Below are 21633 nucleotides of genomic sequence, written 5' to 3' on the forward strand. Positions count from 1 at the left end.
AAAGTATAATGATTTGGTAATGTATTATAGATAGGGTGCGACTTTTTCGGGTTAAACCCGATTCCCCCCGAACTGACCTCCGACCAATTTGGGTTAAACCCGATATTTCTCCCTGAATTCCAGTCATTAAGACATCCTGAAGTGACGTTCCCAGTGAAGACAAACAAAGGTTGCCACGTGTAACACATGTAAGAATGGGTCACTTATCCCAGCAATACAGCCAGGGGCAGATGTAGGATTTTCCCACTGTGGGGGCATTTTGGGGGGATTTTCCCAGGGGGGCACTGTGGACAAGTGCAACGTGCATGCTGGAATTGGTCCATTGAACTCTATGTTGAAGTCTGGAATTGAGGAGGGGGTCCAGGCCCCTGGACCGCCCCCCCTCCCCTTAGATCCACGCCGGAATACACCCATGCGTGTCGGCACTGTCTATGCCTTCGGGCATAACCACTGGAAGGTCATGATGCGACAAAAAAACAAAAGCGAGAGATTAGAAAATGAGTTAATAGACAGGAGGAGAAACAAAAACAGCCGATAACACCAGGACGCACAATTATCGCCGGATTTCTCCCCGAAATACATATTTAAAAATAGCGCCCGATATTTACCCCCCCTCCCCCCACGAATCTGAGAAAGGCATTTAACCCAAAAAAGTCACTATCTAATTATAAAGAATAATGGGTAAGTCACTAAGTACTTTTTGAAGATGATGAGTAAAACTAACACATCTCTGATCTCTAAGACACGATCTCCGTGATCATAATCCATTGGGACTATGACCTGTAGAGTCTGTATCCACCAGATTTCAGTATCTACAGTGTCACTTCCACTTCTCCCAGTGAAACTCCAGTTGCATGTACCCAGTGGAAGTCCAGTAGGTTGAGTATCCAGTATACACTGGTTCCCAGTGTATCCAGTGAAACTCCAGTACTGCCAGTAACCGGTGTACACTGGTTTACAGTGTCCCCGTGAAAATCTCGTATATCCAGTGATCAGTATGAACTGGTTTCCAGTATTGCCTGTCTGATCTCCAGTCTTTTTCAGTCTTACCAGTGGCATTTCCAGTCTGACCAGTGGCATTTCCACTGGCCAGTAACATTTCCAGTTTAAAGCTTACTGGTTTTTTCAGTAGGGTTAGAACTGGATTTTGGCTTAGAATTTGATTAGAATTGCCTCCTGTTGGATTAGAGAACGCTCTTGGTTATTTGCCACTATTCCCTACTACTCATGTGTGCGTGTGCGTAATTGAGAGTTTTATGGCGCAAGAGCAACTTGAACTGGATGACGCTTGACAACAACCCTTTAAAACATCTCTCAACTCCGCAGGTGTGATATTCCATGTCTGTTACCTCCTGGACTGCTTCGTATCAGTGGTTATTGAAGTATCCCTGCGTATGCAAGCCTTTGACTCGTGACATATGATGACATATGAAGCGCGTTTCATACAAGCAATCACTCGTGATCATATAAACCAATTCAAGATGATTAGATATGAAATATCAGAGCTTCACAAAAGTGCAAGAAATGCGTAATAGTCTTATTGTACTTATTTCTTTATGCATTTTTTTAACAGCACAGCGCTCCACACTTAATAACAACCCTTTAAAACTTCCCTCACCTTTCCGCCAAACTGCAGTTCTGAAACGATCCAAGTTGATTAAATATGAAATATCAGAGCTCCACGCAGGTGCAAGAAGTGGGTTCTGCGACGCGATTTCAGTGTAGATTGGCAAACAACACAACAATAACGAAAAACATATATCAGTCAAAAGCAAAGCATATATCTAGTTGAAACTCGTCTGACCTCTCGTCTCGTCTTGATACTTGTCTGGGGTAGAGTATCGCCCCTGGCGATGAAACTCCCCATCCATCATCTATAAATAAAGTTGTTGTTGGTCTGACAGGCACTTTGTGATTTCCCTTCTGGGAAGGGACGGTGGCATCATTTCCAGTCGATTTTGAAACAATGGTGTCATTATATTCCTCGTTGACCACTGACTTGGCATCGAAAATCTTGTGACGTGAAACTTTATTTCGGACGGGTGCGACGACAAGCTTGGATGACGTCATCTATGCGACCTTCAAGTCCATTGCTGTTGGAATCTTAACTTTCGACCCTCATCTACTCAACACATTATCTCGCATCATATCATCTCATCTCGGCTACAGTCGTGACGCCGCCCACATGAGACAGGCGAACAATGGCATGCCGATCTGGTCACCGCCACCTGCTCCATCACGGCCAATGCGGGCCATGTACAGCTCACATCAGAGGTAACTTGAACGTTACCTCATTCCGTCCTGCAGACCTTCGTGGTGCCTTGTAGGAATAACGGCTGAGGGTGTTTTGGCCATCTGTTTACAGTTTGAGGGCTAACCCTCGTTATGAAGGCGTTGTTTTCTGCTACGCGCTGCCAGGATGGCTTTCTTTCCTCTTCACAGGCTAGAGCGATGTTCAAGTTAACTTTGACGCGAGCTGTACAGACCCCCCCCCCCCCCTGCTTCGCTACGAAGGACATTTAGAAAAGGTGGTAAACATAAGCTTCCGACGCAGGGGAATGATTATGTTGAGGCGGAATGAGTAACATAATGCCGCCGAGTTATGGCTGACCAGCTGGCATGATGGAGCGGGTTCGTGCGTCTCGCTCGTTGGTGGTAGCCGAGGTCGTGCTGAGAACTGGGTGGAGGAGCGCTCGAATTCTACCGCCGGTCTGAGGTTTCAGCACAGTTCCCCCTGAAGTCGTCCCAGGACGCATACGAACCCCCCTGTCCTTCCTGCTGTCCTCTCCATTTGTCCACATCTGTACGTCGCTTAGCCACAGCTGATTTGCGGCGGAAACACGGAATTAAAAAAAAAAACGTTATGGCTGGGTAAGTCGCAACAACATTGCTCATGCCTCTAGCTGGAAACTCAAGGACTGTGGTGAAGCTAGCAGGTAAGAATTGTGCCTGATACACACACACACAAAAAGAAAAGAAAGAAAGAATCCCTAGTTGAGTTTTCGTAACCACCTTTGTCACCGACCAGACCACGAAAAAGGAGGGCGAGAGTTCAAGTGGGGCCTCTGGACACCAACCCCTTCTATCGCGCTGGAATCATTTTATTTATGATTGCTTATTGAGGTTTTGCGTATTGTACTCAGCTCCCGAGGAGGTCATTCGTGCATAGCGATTTTGTAGAAACTCTAGCTGATATCACTGATAATATGTAACAAACGTATGCGTAAGTGAAATTGATAACATGGCCAATAAGCTGGCCACCTAGAAATGTTAGAGCGATATGGGAAAACGTTATCCCAAAGCAATGTCATTCCTTGATTAAATAATGGCGTTAGTAATGCATTACTAAGCATGACAAAGCAACGAGTGATGTAATGCATTACAAAATAACCGCACCGCCGCGGTGAGGCACCCCATATCACCGTGAGCACCTATTGTTGCTGCTGTACAAAATAAAACTAATTACCTCAAATGTTGTTATAACACTTGTATAGGCTGGACTTTGGTATTACTATAACGGTAAAGAGATCATGAAAAGAATATCGGTCAAGTCACCGATCATTTTCAGTTACTTCCGTTGTACTAAAGCATGCACCTTGTGAAGCTGAAAATTGTTCAAATAGCGAAAATATTCTATATTAACCACGGCCGTGAACGGCAGCTGCTACGACCAGCCTCTGAGGCGAACTGGGCGTGACGTCACACACAGAGGATGTTGCCAGTTCGCAGATCGGTTTTTGCGAGCAATTTGCAAAATTTGCAGGCAAGCTTGCAAACTTCGCTATGAAATACGTTTTAATTTGACCTGGGTATAAGATTATATCTAATCGTCCAAACAGAATCCTACCAGAAGTATAATGTAGCCGTTGACTGTCAGCATGGTTACCGGAGCACGTTTTCCTCTTCGCCAGGAAATGTTTCGGTCAGTGGCCTTTTATGAGCTGCTGCGTACAAAACGATTGCTAGACGCTGTGTGTGTCGCATAACCTCTTCCTCCATCACTGACAATTTGCCTTTCACCATATTTCTACTGAATTCAACGGCAGATATACCACGTCATGGTTGTCCAAACAGAAACCATGCACCCACGTGGTCCCTAGGGGTGTGTCCTCCTGGTCGTCCACAGTTAGGAGTGGATGACGATGACGTAAGCCCGCTTCGAAGGCGACCCCTCACGGCCACGCCCTGCTATTTTTGCGTAGTAACTGCGCGCTCTCGTGCACTGAATACAGTTATAAGTCGGTGTGTGTACGATAGTGAGGGATCATGAGTACCTTTTCCGGCAGAGTTCTCGGTATTTGCGAAAATCATTGCATGGTCCCTTTAAAAGCACGGCAGAAAGACGCAAACTGAGCTGCGCCGGCCCCATAAGACACACACTCTTATGTACGACGAACAGTTATAGAAGCTTGACGTTTGCAGTCGCTAATTCTAAAGTCGGGCGCAATGCTAAACACAAAAAGTGACAAACAGAAGTCACAAACTGGCTCCAGTGTTGCGCTCTCTCACAGCTGCAGAGCTGTAGCCATCCCCTTGCTGCGTAGACACAATTGTATTCCAGATTCCAATTTCTATATCGACTGCTGCCTTACTTGAAAAATAAAAGACGTAATGCAAATACCACAGATATATTACTGCGCATGAAAAAAATACGTAGTGCAAATATCACTGACAAAGTGCCCGTTTAACAACACATAATTGAAACGACTGTCAGTTCAAATCCTCCCATTATAAATGTAGGGCGATGACGTGCTTTCCTGTATTTAAATGAAAGTCTCACTTGTATACTGTCCAGATTTTATTCCTCCTCGTTGTGCAGAGGTAAAGTCGTTCAGCTCGTATAGTACTTGTGCAAACATGAAGAGAAGCATCTCAGTTGTCCTTTACCTGTCTCTATGTAAGTATCGTAATTTTTGTTCCATTATGGGCTATATTCTATTTAATCAATAAATATAGTTAGTAGACCAAATGGCGTAAATGCAGACTAGCTGGTGGATAAATATCATGTTAGGCAAGCCTGAGCGATGGGCAAGACGCGTAAACAAACACAAACACGAGGGCTAGATACGAATACCCGACCACACTGCAAGAAAAGGGATGCATATCTAGACTGATTTGAACGTTCGATCACAATGCGATTATATGTAGACTGTTATGACCAATAAGGCCCTGTGACCAGATTGGAAGTATTTTGATATGTTCATACTTTGAAAGCCATTATAGACTCTAGACAGACGCAGGAACTGCAAGAACTTTCGCGAATGTCACACTGGCACCCCCCCCCCCCAATAGATTATTTTCTCCTCGGATTTGCACGATTCACGTGCGCCAGCCCGTGGCAAGTAGGGGGGGGGCTCGAGCCCCCCCCCCCCCCTACTTGCCACGGGCCGACGTCGCATTTACCACTGCCCATGCCGCCCATGCCGCACTTGCCACTGCCCATGTCGCATTTAACGATAGTGCGCTTGGTTTGTTGACTGAGAGGTTAAAACGTCTTCGGACGAGACGCCGCACTCTCAGCCAATAGTGCAGCGGGAGTGAATAAATAGTGCAGTGAATGAAAGAGTGAACGAATATCTAAGTACTTAATCATGCATCATGCTGGCATTTTGCTGGCGGCCTACACGCAATTAGACACAAAACAAAGGAAGTGTACAGAAATATTCGCGATATTAAGTTCCCGGCGAGGGAGCTGTCAGGACAGTTAACAAGTGGAGAAATGTAAGCTTTAAGCAGACTTTTGTGTATTGTGCTGATTACTGGACATGGTGATAGTGAGGTATAGCCTCCGCGGTAAAGCAGTTTCACGAAAGACGTGTTACAAAGGCATTGTCGTCCGATCTAAACACCGGCGCAAGCAGTGGCCGTGTTCATAAGAGCCATGCGAAGTAACTCGCTTTGACATTAGTCATACCATTCCTGCGGAAACTTTTGAGGCTCCTCTCCACATTCCTGTTTCTGTTTGATTGCTCGCTTATTTGAGGCACAATTCGTCACACGAGAAAGAAACAAAGTTAATCGGAGGTATACTGTGGATGTCATGCATCAACTACGATGTGCAACAGTTTTTTCACCGATCGTTCCGAAGTATCCCTTTAATGACAGTATAGCTGTCTATAGCCCTATAGTATAGGACTAGGTTGTCGTGAAGGAAAAATTCGTGAAGGAACAGCATTTTTGTCTTTTTTTTTTTTGTTCATTGCGCATCTTCGGAGACGTGACTTTCCTTCACCCCCAAAGTGAAAGGTTTGAAGGAGCAACAGTGCCGCCTCATGCGTCGAAGATGAGCTTTAACTTGCGGAAACAAAAACAAATGTATTGGGTGACTCTATCGGAACCGCCCTTATCTTGAGTTGCATTTTCTGTTTTCTTTTAGTCTTTTTCCAGGACGCAGGAGGCGATAGTGTGCTCTTTCACCCTCTCACCTTGTGCGTGAAGGAAAGTCGCAACTCCGAAGATGCGCAATGAACAAAATAAAAGAAAAAATGGTGTTCCTTCACAAATTGTCGGGTCGAGTTCAACTCGACTCGACAGTCAACTCGACCCTCTCTGTCGAGTTCATGTAAACGCGGCTATTGTAAACTTTGACCTGACTACCAAATCGAACTTACAGGTGACGTTTTCAGGTCAAAATCTTGAAAATCACAAACATTTGAGTTTTACCACAATTTACTGCGTACTGTGTACCTTGCGTTAAAATTACGCTTATGTCGAAATTATCCACTCATCAATCGGCCTCGCACGAGAAGCCATTGGCTTGCTACTGTGCTGGCTTTGGCTGGCCATTCTCACCCCTTGTCAAGAAGAAGAAGAGTCGGTAGTGATACCTAGGTCGCCTGTTAGATCGCGCCCGAGGGCGTGGCAAGTTGCTGAAATATAGAGACATTGCACAGACGCATTCTTAGGTCCAAGCCCGGCCAGAGCCCTTCTTTTGTTTCTGTACATGGCCCGGAACTGACCCGAATAATTTCGAGGTCTCCCGGCTCGTGTCCTGTTCGACGAATTTCCGTGTGCCGAGATCGCGATGCATGTTCGAGAACCCTCACGTCGAGAAAATTAATTGCAAAATTAATTGACAGACCGACCGCTGTGGCGTTGTTTATGATCGCATAACGTCTCGCGACGTATCGAATTCTCTAAAGTAAGGAGTGAGGTTCTCAGATGTACCACCAGCAATTCGCAAACGATAACATTGTGTACCGTTCTGATTTGTCCTTTGCAGCATGCATCTTTCACGTCTCTGCTGCGGCAGCTGTTTATGGGAACTGCACAGATATCGAGGGCCACCACTACGAGCTTCCAGGGAAAGGCCGTAAAACAGATCACGAGGGCTGCATAATCGTAAATGTGAGTGGCTTTCCGAATGGACACCTGATGGGAATATTTTTCGTCTAGTACATTTATGGATTAGATACCGAACGTGTTGGGGTTTCATGTACAAACTGCGTCGTTCTCTATTTTGAGTTGTTTCCCTCTGAGATGTAGCATTAAAAGTTCCGTAACGTAACAAGCTTTCGTGTGTGGTGTCATTCAAAGGAGCTATGAGGTGACTTTTAACATCGCTCGAAATTTCTTCTATAATCAAACTCAAACTCAATCGCTCGAATTCGTGCCACGTCTGTCAAGCTGAGTTGAGTGACGATGCAAAATATTTTCACTCTACGATGCGTTTTAGCTGGGCAATCGAATTCACACACACACAAAAAAAAAAGCAAAAAGAAATGGTCGGCACGATCCTTACTTGATGGGGAGAATGCTCCGAAGCTTGTTTGCTTTTATTTTTTCTTCTTCTAGGCTCAAACGTCTATGTTTTAGCTGTGTCGCCGTACGTCACTGGTCACGTGAGGGGAGTAGCATACGTCAGGACGTCGTCTTGTTCTGCTATGCGCTCCTTTCACGAGAAGGATTTTTCCAACATTTGGTCGAGCGGTCCAACAGAGCGGTCGCACTCGCTTTGTGGGTAACCTGCGCTCATCGTTCTTTGACAGGAACACATTTTATTCGTCGGAGGACACTGTGCCGAAAAGCGAAAACATTTTTGGGCTCACCTCAGTGCTGTTTTAAGAGCTTGTTATTTATAAATATCTCCCGACACTTCGCGTACAAGTGATATGTTGCCCTAGTTGTTCTTTTTTCTTCTTCTTTTTTTTTATGACGGTAAAATGGGTCCGTCCGACGCCTGGTGCGAATCAACCCTCATTTCAGCGGGTTAGCTTTGTTGCCCATGTAACTAGCCTTTTATTTCTTTCGCGATTTTAGTTTCCATTAGGCGCGGTACAGGATTCGCTGCGCTAGATTCAGTGCTTCGCGCATGTCATGCCGTTTTTCCGCCGTACTTGACGGACAATGCGAAGTTGTTGCCTACTTCGGCACAGTGTTGCTCGGAAATTCCAGTTTTGATTTAATCGAAATCAGGAACGAAGAGTACGAAAAGCGCTCAAGGCTTTCGTCTATCAAATGAACTACTTTCATGAGATTACACTTCCTCCGTCCCCAGCAGCGCTCTATGGAACCTTTCAATAACCTTCTATTTGTATAGTTCACACCCTTCAGTCCAGCAGCCAGGCCAGTTTCGTGTGCCATCTTCGCACAAGGGTCACAGAAATCCTGCTGCGGAAACCGCGAGAAGCAGTACGATATGTCACTGTTGCGGATGGTGATTATTGCCGACGATGGAGGCGATTATGATCTTCACAATGCTTGAAGCAACTCGATGCCCAAGAAACGTGTCGAGCACTACCCGTCCCCAATGATATTACCATGGCCGGTCCTACATAATTCGCCGCCCTCTGTCAACTCTGGCCGCAACCCCCCCCCCCCCTTCTCGTTTTCTCTTTTCTTTCTTTATTCTTCTTCTTTTTCTTTTTTTGCAATGGGTTCGAACCCACGCCACACGCATGATAGCAAAGTGCCTGCCCATTCGGCACCCCCAGAGTGTCGATGCGGTTTGAGGTGCTCGCCAGGTGCTCTAATTTTGCCTGGATGGTTCGTGACAGCCATCTGAACTTAAAGGTTGCTGGCAAACGCGACTACATGAGAACAACCGGACAGGAACAGATGGAGTCGCCGTTGCTTCGTAGTGTTCACAAGAGTTTGTTCTTTCGCAACCGCGTTTGTCAGCTGTGTACTACCAAGCTGCCCAATATGTTTATATTTCATACGCAAATGCTCGATGAACACTGTTCATTGAGGGCACGACGTAACTAGTCTATCTTGAAGGTTGCGCGCGCGCATGTAGGTAACTCGTGGCTCCTCGGCAAATATTTGTCGTGTCCGTACAGATTGCAGAAGGATGCTATGGTGTCGGCGGATGATACCGTGGATATTACCCGCGCATGCACCAAAGGTTAGAACAATGTTTACGCGGTCGCCCTTGGGTTGATATATATATATATACGCTGAAAGAAATGTGTTCCGGCAACCACCGCGAAATTAATGGGTAGTTGAAAGAAAACGGGGGCAGACAACGAAGGTGTAGGAAGTAAGGAGAAAAGGGGAAGTTATTTAATTACAGGTGGAAAGTTAAAGGAATACGTCGACGTTGCGGCGGAAGCTCCGCCTTCGTCGGGACTAAGGGGTGACAATGATTGCTTGAAGCTTTTACACGTGTCCAGAATGACGTCAGAATCAGGATAGCCCCGCCACCTGGCGGCTGTCAGTACGTCAAGTCCAGGAATGCTGTGTCAAGCATTGACACAGCATTGACAAGCTGTGACACATCATTCCTGGACTTAACTGGATTTAACACCTTAACTTTCCACCCATAAATAAATAACACCCTTTTTTTCCTTACTTCCTACACCTTCGTTGTCTGCCTCTCATTTTTTTCAACTACCTATTTAATTTCGCTGTGGTTGCCCGAACAATTTCTTTCAACGAAAGGAAAGTTAGGTAGCAAGCGAGCTGGTGGTGACGATCCATGACTTGAAAACCCGAGACGAGGTAGGGACGAAAACAGACATACACAAACACGGTCTCAAGAGACACGGAGAGACGAGGGAGAGACACGGTCTCTCTTGAGACCGTGTTTGGGTATGTCTGTTTTCGTCCCTACCTCGTCTCGGGTTTTCAAGTCATGGAATTTCTTTCAGTGTGTATTTCTTTCAGCATATATATAATATACAAAGGAAAAATAGCCGAAGCTCCAGGATAGTTACAGTCCCGTACAGTCTGACGTAGGACCTATATGAGTCTAATCTCAATTTTTTTAATAGGATCACTCTGACCCATGCCAGTACGCCTGCTATATGCCCTATGTACCACGAAAAGAAGTGTTACGGCGGCGAAACAAGCCGGAGGGAGCTTGGTGTCCGGTAAGAATGGCTCTTTATGTCACATGCTTTTTGTATATGTGTGCATGTATATGGAACAAACCTTGAAGGGATAGTAGCGTGCAGCAACCTGCACAGCGAAAAGTCACACAATAAATCGGCATTGCTATCGAGAAAATCAATTTTCAATTATCTAGAGCACGTTCTCAACAGAAAAATCTGCTGTCAACAAGAGCTATCAGTTACGTTCTAGAGAGCCCTCGCGAGATCCACATTGTATGGCTAGTGTTTCCATCTGCTTCTGGATTGCTTTCCGAAGCTTGAGAAATGTCCCGCGATTGCTGTACGCGTCATCTTTTTGTCAAGGATGCCGGATGAGAATTTCTGCAGTGTGGCTAATCCCAAGAATACCTCAATGAGGAATCCAGACATTTCGTTTTGCCATCCCCAATGCCACCATGTGCGGAGCGAAACCAGCAAGTTGTGATTGCGTGCCATCAACTGCATGGGATAAAACTGTGTGTCGTGTGTGTTCGATGCACTTCTCAAAAGACGCATACATAGAACGACGTCGTGACATCTTCAAAGCAAGAGTGAGTGGGCCACCGACAAAGAAGAAACGGAAAAAGCTAAGAGAAACGGCAAAAGTCGACGCTGCTCTGACCGTATTAGATCACTCACAGTGGAGGAGGGATGAAGGTAAGACTACCGTACATCAGTATGTAATCCCACGTCGCTTACGGTCATGAGATAAAGATTATGTAGCTTGGAAGAAATAGCATTGTTGTAAAGTGGTGGTTGCGCTCTTTTGCTTTCAGAATGAACCCATGCAAAGCACATCGAAGGACATTCGTACTGGTGACACAATGGCAGGTATAAACATTAGACTGTTGGTCATAAGTTCGATGTTGCGTGAACACTAATTAACTGAACTAAAACTTCTAAAACTAAACTGGCGCATGGAGTCATTATTCTACGCCTCTTATTCTCGTTTTCTTGTGTAGGTGTGGCTGTAGCACTGTCTGAAGCCATTGGTACCTTATTACCAAACTGTAAGCAAGTGTGGATTCCTCTACACACTTGTGTCACATCAGCGGCGACATGAAAAAAGCAAACAAGTGCACAGGACAACAGTTCCAACAGGACGAACAGCAATTCCAAGCTGCACTGTTGCTGCCAGCCCTTTAGTCGTCACAATCATTGAGATTTTCCATTCGCTTGTGATATATGTGATGTCAACTGCAATGTGGCAGCGCTTTCTTTCACAGCTGCTGACACTGTAGCTTCATTCGTCTGAACACCTCAACACAGACTGGCTTGAGTTTCAACCCTTCGTGTGCACTCTTCCTAATACGAGCACCATGAAGGACACAAGGGACACCAGTACAAGAGTTATGCAACCGAAGACAACTGATGCTCTGATGAAGCAAGTGATGCTCACAATGCATCAGCACGGCGTAGTATGAGGCGCACGTCTTCTGTATCTACGTGCTTCGATCGTACAATCTGAAGAGTAAATCGTACAGACTCTATAAGGCTTTGACGATACAGTTATGCAGCACAAAAGTATCGAGAGCACAATATGTGCAAGTGGGGCTAATGTAGGATGTTTCATGCCCAGCAATTCGGGACAAAACGTAGAGCTGGCTTCACCTGATAATATCCCATACAAGATCATAGAAAAAGCGCGTGCAGCACGTTCTGCTGAAAACGCTTTGCATTCGTTCGCTAGTGGAACGTTGCCTGTGTCATAGGGAAATATTTCGTTCAGGTTTCGTTGGCGAATATTCGGTCTTTGAAGTTTAATTTTGGTTCAAAATCTCCAAGCCGTAAAGGACGCTTCACGCGATGCATTGAAGCGTTGGATGAAGCCCTCCGCCTGGTGAGGTAACGCACATGCACCATGTATTATTTTGCAAGAAAACCGTGAGTTAACTGCTCTGTACGGCTTCTCAGACATCGTTCAAGTAGACAAGTTCGCAGGTTTGTCGCGCATGGAAAAAGAAGAAGAAAAAAAAACAAAGAAGAAGAAGAAACTTGTTGTCGCGAGACACTTTCTTTGATGCACGCAGCTTGTGAGAAAATTGGCCAGTGGCGCGCAGGCAATGAATATCGTGACAAACATTTTTGCTGACACTGCTCTTCATTGGGATACAGTGTGCTGTTTTCCTTATGGTGATGCCTTTAAATGCAGATTTGTGGCCGAATGCTGTGAGGGTCCTTTGAAGTTCCAACCTTTTCAGCTCGACTTGTTGAGGAAGCTACACTTGGGTGCCCCAACGTAGGGGTTCCTTTTGCACACCTCCGCATGAACTTCGCGTGCTCCAAATACCGCTTGCGTGAATTCGTAATACGAAACGGGTCCAGCTGCTCCTGCAACGCCAAGTCCTGAATAATCTGTGAAAATCACAACGAAAATTAGATGGAAAGATGGTGATATTCTGAGGATAATGGCACCGTCCCAGCCACGAACATCTGTTTACTATGTTCCGAACGCACACAACCGGCCTGGTCACGTTTATTGCTCTCTACGATTCGTTCTTGAAACAGCTGATTTATGCAGCCATATTTGCGTATGGATGATGTTTTGCTTGCGCTACTTGACTGCTGACTTCTGATCGCTTTCCCTCTGTTTCGTAGGCAAACGTGCATTGCTCAATATATATTTATGTGTCATTTGTTATTCAGTTGTCATTATCCAGTCTTATTTTGTACGAGCTTGACATTCCGCTGCCCCGCACAAAAGAAAAGAAAGAAGCATTTCTGACGTACTATGCGGGCAACTTCTACATCAAGCGGAAGACCAACTGTCCAGCTCCGCACCAGAACTCGTAAAAGTCAAGCACAGCTCTCTTTGTTCCGTATGACAGTCATCGTAGTCTAGGGTACAGTTCCAGTAATATTCGTTGAAACATACATCAGCATAAGGGTGAAATCGATACGCTTTTCCAACACCCTGCATTGTGGGACCAAGAAGCTCCAGGAGCGTATAGAACGTGTTACAATAAAACCAGTAAGATATCAATAAGGAAACATACAACACCGTCCTACAGTTATTGCTTATCTGTACTTCAGAGACACCTAAGAGGAAAGCAACAGTGCCTGTGAGCCACTGCCAAACGCATTCTTTTTTTTATCTTCACGTTAATCGAATCACATTGGTCACAAGCAATGTTAAGCTGTAAGCTATGTGAGTACCTGTTGGTCCTGGTTGTGTACCTGGGGTCCGCGTATCAACATCGTAAAAATGTTGAGTGAATGTTTATCTGAAGCTCTGTATTAAGAGCGTCCAGAGCTTCCGAGAGACAGCGAGTTTTTGTTCGTCGGAAGGTGTTCACGATAACGATTCCGAGCAGCATGATAAGCCAGTCACTCTGTTTCTTTGAAGTGGCTGACATCGCAACGCAACTTTATCGCTTCATTTTCCTAGAATTATTCCCTTGCACTAAAAATCGGTACCAGCGAGATAGCAGTATAATGTCACTCGCTCCAAGAAAGAGGATGATTAGCATATCATGTTTCCGGAACTGTTATCCTGAAAACCTTCCGGTCTACTAAAACCCCCTTGAACCGCGCACACGATATGGCGTATCCAGTAAACAATGTACTCTTAACATTGAACATTGAATGAATGACGGCGAAATCTAAAGCCAGCAAAACTAATGAAGGGCGTCATTCTTTTCTTTTTTTTTTTCTTTTTGTACACCGAGCGTATTGGCTGAATCGATTGCAAACAGCTGAACGGTATGCTTTCCGTAAAACAACCTACTACAATTACACCAACAGCAATTTACCTACCGAAGCGTGATGAACACTACGATTATGACACGCCGTTTTTATTTCTGTTTGACGCGCGGGTGATCCACACTATTGAGGCGCCTCAGTCTGTATTTTCGTTTCTTTGTTTCTCTTTTTGTGGGAATAAGAAGTCACTTTTTCGTGCTAGCATTACAATGGCACTCCTCTCCTACTGTGTTGACAACGGTCCGAAAGACGGAAAGCCCAAGCAGGAAAGCCACAAGCCCAAGGAGACGCTTTATTGGGCTTCAATGGCAGGAACGATAACAGCATCATAAAGCAGGCATGTAAGGAACGTATACCGGGTGTTTCAATTAAATCCCCGGGCAAAATAATTGGCTTACGGGTGCACAAATGGAAGAACTTTCTTTTTTACAAGTATCTATCCGATACCGCCTACAAGCTGCTCACCGTGTGAGTGAGTGTGAGGCGTTAATTATTTAAATAAAAATTCAAATGAGTTTCATGGAAAAACATAACTTCTAAAGCAAGGCGCTGTCGGAATTAAAATGATTACTACCCCTTTTGGGAACTTCAGGGGACATCTCTTTTAAAGAAAAATCTGCCACCGAAGCTGGTCATTTGTTGGAATAATTAATTGTCTTCGCCGCTTCGCCGCGACCAGCCGCGACAAAAATATGTAAACCGGAACCAATTAATTACTGCAACAATTGGCCAAGGACAGAGCCTTGTGTGGCATAATGGATTACAGCACAAACAGTATAACAGCAGGTACGAAATGATGCATAGGTTGCTATATTTTAAACATTTCCAATCATTCGATTTGTCCAACATGAAACATGTACTTGGTAAGGCAGTGAGTTCCTTGTTCATAGCTCCCACAGGCTTTTGCTGAAGCTGATGATTCAAAATTTCCTTGTAGTTCGTGCTGCCAGGTGAGGTGGAACTTTACAGTCAAAGCAGTAGTCGTGAAGATTATCTCCATTCTGCTGATCCTGAGTGTAAGACACTTGTTTAGCAAGAAATAATGGGAGAATGGTGAAGGGGAACTGTCGTTCTAATTTTTCATAGAACACGAGTAAATGCACTACAGAAGGATGCGGAAGAGATGAGATGCTCGCCTTGAGAGCCTGGAAAAACTACTGGAGCAATCAGCAGAAAGGCCGGAGAGAACAGCTGCACAAAGGGCTGAAATGGCTCGCTAACGACAAGTCTTGCTCTTCCAAGCAGAACGTGAGCACTTTAGGCAGGCTCAATGGACATTTTATTGAAAGCTGCTAGCAGATCATAAGAGCATTTCATCATCAACAGTTATAGTTACTACAAATTTATATGGCGTCAACACAAGACACACAGCAATGTGCAAGTGCTGCTGCAACATTGCCACGGTCACTTCTATTCCCACTGTTCCCATCAAACGCGCAGTTCACGCCACCTTCATCATGTGCTCCACAAGCAGAGCGGCAGCCAAGCGGATTCCCATGACTGGGTCAGGATCTTCTGTGTTTTAGGATTGTGTTACTAAAATGATTGTGAGGATTGTGTTACTAAAATGATTGTGCTGGTGGGGCGACATGGTCATTGTTCTTACCCAGCCCAATGTTTGAAAACGTCTTGTGTGCAATCATAATATATCACAATGTATCTGATATTAAGCGCATACATATGCTCACTTGCGTTACATTTAGCCAACATTAGTCACTGCAACTATTTATCATTGTTGTTATTTATGTTAGTCAATCTTTTGTTCCCTTGCAGCTTTAAATGCTTTCAAACTTTGTAGTGCTGTAGAGCACCACGAGAGTGCCTTGGTTGTTAAAATCCTGTCGATACTGACGTAACTCACCAGCAACGAGCTTTTCTACCGAGGGGTGTCTTCTAAAATATTATATTGGTTTGCTTTTAGGTATACGCTTGTGGATATGTTTATGAAAAACGAATTTGTTTGCTAAATATAATGAATGCCCAAAATGATGCAAGATGGCTGTGTGTTCTTTCTTTTCACCATAATCAAAGTGCGTTCTGACCATTCCTCTTACTGTATTCGATCAACTAACCAATCAACCACTGCGTCCTCCACCTGCTCAACCCAGGAAGAAGGACGTAAGGGCAGTGTCTCTATAGGGGAAGGAGGAATGTGGTTAATTCAGCTTGTCTCGTTGGTTGTGGGAACATCTGTTAATAGGTGTGATTATCTGTTGCCCACCTGCTGCACACACATACATGTGCATGTAACTGCTGTGGGGATGCTGTCATTAATCTGCAGCCCTGCTTACCTTAGGTTAATTCCCTGGTTGTTCTCCTCCCAGAAGTTGTGCAACATGCACTCTGTAGCGACAATAGCTGACGCAAACTTGTAGTGCATATCAGTGCGTCTGAGGAGGATGCGGCAGCGGCGCTTGAGCCGACCAAATGCGTGTTCGACAACCACCATCCCAGAGCTGAGGCACTCATTGAAGTAAACCTGTCCAGACGACGACCAAAAATTAGTGCCGAACAAAGAGAGAAAATACTCCAACATGGGCAAATTTCAATCAGTGTGCATACTCGTACATGTTCTTGTGTAATTCTACTATTGTGGGAATGGTTTTATACTTCGTGGCATTAGAGGATATGCAGGGTCTCCAAGTATAAGAAAAGGCACCGGCATCCTGTTGATGACAATATTGCCCTGTGAAGCGAAGGGGTATGTTTTCAGTGAACATCCGCTTTATGCAAAACTGGCTAAGTACCTGAGGTATCAGTTCATGAGCATTGGTGTACAACTTTGAAGCATCATTAGAGCAACCAGGCGGGATGCAGCTTATGTAGCGAAATCTGGTGACAGCACAATTATTATTATTTTTTTATTTTCTTCTTCTTATTATTATTCTTTTTTTTAAGGGAGACACGATTATCTCCTTGATACCGAATGCAATATTCGAATTCATTTTGCGCGAGTAATTAATTCGTAAATCATGACAATAGCAAACGGATACCGAACTGCGAAGAGCTGTAAAAAGAGCACCATATTACGGCGGTTCATCCGAGGGAGGATTCCGTGACGTCACCTAGCACTGTCGTCTGCTGGCAAGCCTGCATTCTTTCTCCCTTGCCGGGTGCCGAATGATGTCAGCAGTGTGTTGCTTTCAGCGCCCTCTCGCCTCACAAAGGCGAAGCGCTCGCTTTGTAATAATTTGTTTAAGTAAAATCTGCGCAGTTTGGGACAGAGATATTTCTACACATGTTCCTCACATCCCAAAGAATATACCACAACGTTTGTGGTGATTTTGTTGCGGAGTCCCACTTTTACATAACATCTCGTAATAATAATACTGTTTAATGGCTATGAATGAGGTACCACATCAGCTTCACATTTTGTAGCGAGGAATATACGAATGTAAGAACAAGACCACACACCGTATTTCGTCATCTACAACAGCTTGTAGTACTATCGATGCCCATCCCGCTTCACATAATCACCGTAACCGGCAGATGGCGGGAGAATAGAAATATGCGTGCCATCGATGCACGCATACAACCTGATGCCTCCTATACCCTGCACTCTTAAAAATGGACTTCACCACATAGCACGCTCCTAGTCAACCATCATCCCGAATGACAACGTTCTCGCCCCTGATTTGTTGAAAACGGGAGGTGGAGCCTATTTTGTGTCTGCCATTATGCACGACACAAAATAGGCTCCGCCTCCCGTTTTCAACAAGTCAGGGGCGAGAACGTTGTCATTCGGGATGATGGTTGGCTAGGAGCGTGCTATGTGGTGAAGTTCATTTTTAAGAGCGTGAGTTATCCAACACCCTTTCAAGAAACGTTCAGCTATGAGTTTTGCTTCATCACGGTTCGGCGTAGTGGTCAACTGGCTTAGGAAATGCTGTCACATCGTGTTACAGCATCGATAGAGGCAGTTATGGACTGTCGATTTGTGCACTCCAAAGAGAGAAGCAGGGCACTGTGATTCCCCACAACTTGCGATCTTTTATTGAGCGATTGCTACTTGTTTGTCTACAGGTACACTCTTAAAAATGAACTTCACCACATAGCACTCTCCTAGCCAACCATCATCCCGAATGACAACGTTCTCGCCCCTGATTTGCTGAAAACGGGAGGAGGAGCCTATTTTGTGCCGTGCATAATGGGCACAAAATAGGCTCCTCCTCCCGTTTTCAGCAAATCAGGGGCGCGAACGTTGTCATTCGGGATGATGGTTGGGTAGGAGAGTGCTATGTGGTGAAGTTCATTTCTAAGAGTGTACTAGTGTTCGGACACAGTTCGGACACAGTATGGTGGGGGCATGTGTGTGCGCACAAGTGACACTAGTTTTACAAATGTCTCGCGTGACATCATGAAGGTCTCTGTCCAGCCCGAAGGGTCGCTGTTCAATACCATGTTCTCCCACCAGGAGTCAGACCTCTGTCGCATCCATACCCGACGCTGTGCGTGACTTGTAGCATGCAAGCCTGTGAAACAGGCAGCAATTTAGTAAACTCGTCAGAGCGGCTCTAAGCCTTTAGGTAATGTAGTGTACGTTAGTAATTTGTCTACATTCACATGTTAGGATACGCTGAGCTAGTGTGCTTACAAAGGCGTGCGTTCACGTATCTCTCCTTGCTGCATGTACAATACAATTTGTTCTTCAACTACACCACCAACGGAACACAACACACGTATGCAAAGGAGCTACCTTTGTGCACTATATTTCTCTAAAGTAAATACGCCCCACGATCATATTCCGTTCTTGTCCGATTTTTTTCCAGTTCCCTACACTCGAATATGTCTAAATAAATAGATTTCAAACAAGCACAAAAGTTGAGAGACGCATTCATGTGAGAAATGTTTACATTCGGAACGTGCATTCGTGTCCACTAGGCAAGCGTCCACCCAGGTGTTGCCAATAACAGCTCCTCTTTACACATCATGATACGAAACTGAACTTAAGTATTATGCTGAAGCGCGACCATCACCGTGACAGCATATCTTATGAGCAGTAGAAGCATAAGCGAGGGAAACGGCCTCTCTTTATTTATTAGCAGCATGACAAAAACGCACTACTCCATGGTAAACGCGTGAACGCCAGCGCCGTGGTTTCTGGATTCTGTTCACAATTCTCTAGTTAGTTGTTGATTGATTGATTGATTCTTGCCAGACTCTCCAGAGTTATCAACGCAACGTGCTTTGGTCGTACATAATAATACAGCACATGTTATCAGAGGGGAAATCGAAAGTCGAAAATAATTTGCACACAAACAGTATAGGTGGCGTGCATATCTAGTCACACTATAGCTTCACCCGTGCTTTTTCCCTCTTTCTGGTGAACCGGCGCACCCCGCCTATACGCGTGCTTCTTTTCACTCTTTCTGTAGAACCGGCGCATGCGCATGCACACCACCTATAGGGACCGTGCGACACCTAAAGGGGGCGCGCTGCTCCGTCGCGACAGCGCCGCCAGTGGCGGTCTTGGACGTAACCGACGTGATACCACGCCGCCCGTTCTATGCATTCTCAAGTGGAACCGTAGCTTGCGTGGCGACCGCCGTAATTAGAAGGGCTAATTTTCGAAGTGCAAATAATGTGGAACCTTTCTGGGGCGCGAACGAAGAGAATGGAGACAAAATGCACATAAGCAACCACCGTATTTACAATGCGTCTAACAGTACGGAAGGAGAACAGCCACTCGCGTCTGTCCGGTCAAAACACCTGTAAGTGATACGTCGAGAGGATGGTTATTTGACTCCTCACAAAATCCTGGCTTGCTAGCGAAGGCTATATACGTGCATTCCTCTGACTCCCATTTGTAATATCATGTTTTTGACTGAGTCTTGTATTCCTTTCGTCGTCTTTGCGCACACATAGCTTCGTCACTGAAATTTACATCGTGCGTCCGTTTTATCCATACAAATAAGCACGTGGGGTCACAACTTATTGCCTGAACTTGTACTGCAGTTTTTCCAGTATCTTCAGATACAATAACGCTAAAGAGATCCTCAAAGAAGAAATTATATGAGTCTTTACCTCGGCTACCGCCGTAGACTTGCGGGACGACAGCTGTGAAATGGTCGGTGAGTAAATACTAAACCTTTTGGACAACATAGAACTTCTGTTCTCACTGTGAGACTCGTCATACCGGGAGCAATATCGGCTCTGGGCACTGGCGATGAAACACCTCAATCATTATCTCGAAATAGGTTGCCGTTTGGTCGGTGCATTTGACGGTGATACAGTATCCAGCGGCGTTTCACCGTCACGAAAGTGGCAACTGTAAATCATTGATCATTTTGCAGGTCCTCATTCAGTTTCATTGAAACTAGAACAAAATAAATAGAATATATTCGCTCATGTTGTGCACACCTCATGCAATGGCCGAACGCGCGTCACAAACGCTATTCGCTGCGAGTGTAGTGACCTCGGCGGTATTGGAAGCGTAGAAATCACGAGAAATGAAGCATCTGGTCCCCAATAAAGAGTTCTTTTAGGTACTGGCACAGTTAGCGATGCTGTGGCAAAAAAGATGCCCGCACTTCACATGTAAGCAAAGCTGGCTACCCGGCGGCTATCACGCAATGTACTTTCTCCGGAGGCCGCATCGCGGCGCCACCAGTTTGTCGCGCAGTCCCTATATGTAACATCACATTATTCCTAACCGTTTTAACATTTCACCGTCGAATGTTCATGTTTAGGTTCAGTCTCGCATCGTAATCCTTTTTGAATTAATACTGGTGAGGGACACTACTGGCGAAGATTTAAGAGAAAATGTCTGTTTTCGGACTTGAAGAGGGCGCTTCTATCGGATAAGTCGCTCGTAAGTCGCCTGGCGTGTGGGATTCTTCCACTCGCGTCAGCCTACCACATGTAAACGAGTAGAAGTCGACTGGGCGAGAAAAGTGGACTAAAACGTTTAGTGGACCTATGCGTGCATGTGAACGCGGCGACTCTCGCGAGATGATTGAAGGGACGGGAACAGGAGCAGACGACAGAAGGACAGCGAAGAGGAAGAAGGAAGGCTTCCGTTTTTTCTGTTTTTTTATTTTATTATTATTATCATTATTATTATGAGGTTGTTAGAGAAAGGAAACTTCAGGCGGTGCTCCCGCTACTGCCCAAGCAGCACAGCTCATTGGCAGCCGTGGGGACCGATGACGGGCGACGACACTCAAAAATCAGGCGCGCATCGCCTCCCAGAAACGGCCCTGCGTACGTTTTGCAATACCGGGTGGACAAAGGCCCGACCACGATCTCCGATACCTGCGCCCGACCCTCTCCCGACAACGTCCCATTAGCCTGTCCTCCGCGAGTTGTGCTGTAGTTTTTATTCGTTTTAGTTATAGAATTTGATTAACGGTAAGCACAAATAATCTTACGAACGTTTTATTAAGACGTCATGCACTATATGCAGGGTGTCCCAGGAAACGTGTGATTGAATTATCATAAAAAAAACTACACCACCTAGAGTTATGTTCTTACTGGGCTTTTGCCACCTCCTGATTTGAATGTCATGTAACGTAAGTTTAATTATGTAAATTTTTGTGAGCTTAAATCGGAAATTTGCCAAGTAAAGGTCACTTTTTCACCCCACCAATGTCAAAAGCGTGCTTAATTTACTCAAGTT

The 21633-nt window shown here is 45.2% G+C and overlaps 2 long non-coding RNA genes across 2 annotated transcripts in view; both read left to right on the forward strand.

Moving 5' to 3' along the window:
* Positions 1–4747: 4747 nt before the first annotated feature.
* Positions 4748–21633, forward strand: part of LOC135389964 (uncharacterized) — a 35497-nt gene continuing 18611 nt past the window's right edge. Inside the window, exons 1-3 of the long non-coding RNA XR_010421638.1 lie at positions 4748–4897; positions 7223–7347; positions 10215–10313. This is a non-coding gene — a long non-coding RNA (uncharacterized LOC135389964). The remainder of the gene's footprint in view (positions 4898–7222; positions 7348–10214; positions 10314–21633) is intronic.
* Positions 14966–15636, forward strand: LOC135389963 (uncharacterized). The gene is made up of 3 exons (XR_010421637.1): positions 14966–15031; positions 15102–15263; positions 15342–15636. It is a non-coding gene; the product is annotated as an uncharacterized LOC135389963 (long non-coding RNA).

This window comes from Ornithodoros turicata, chromosome 3 (assembly GCF_037126465.1).
Source record: "Ornithodoros turicata isolate Travis chromosome 3, ASM3712646v1, whole genome shotgun sequence".
In the NCBI taxonomy this organism is placed as follows: Eukaryota; Metazoa; Arthropoda; class Arachnida; order Ixodida; family Argasidae; genus Ornithodoros; species Ornithodoros turicata.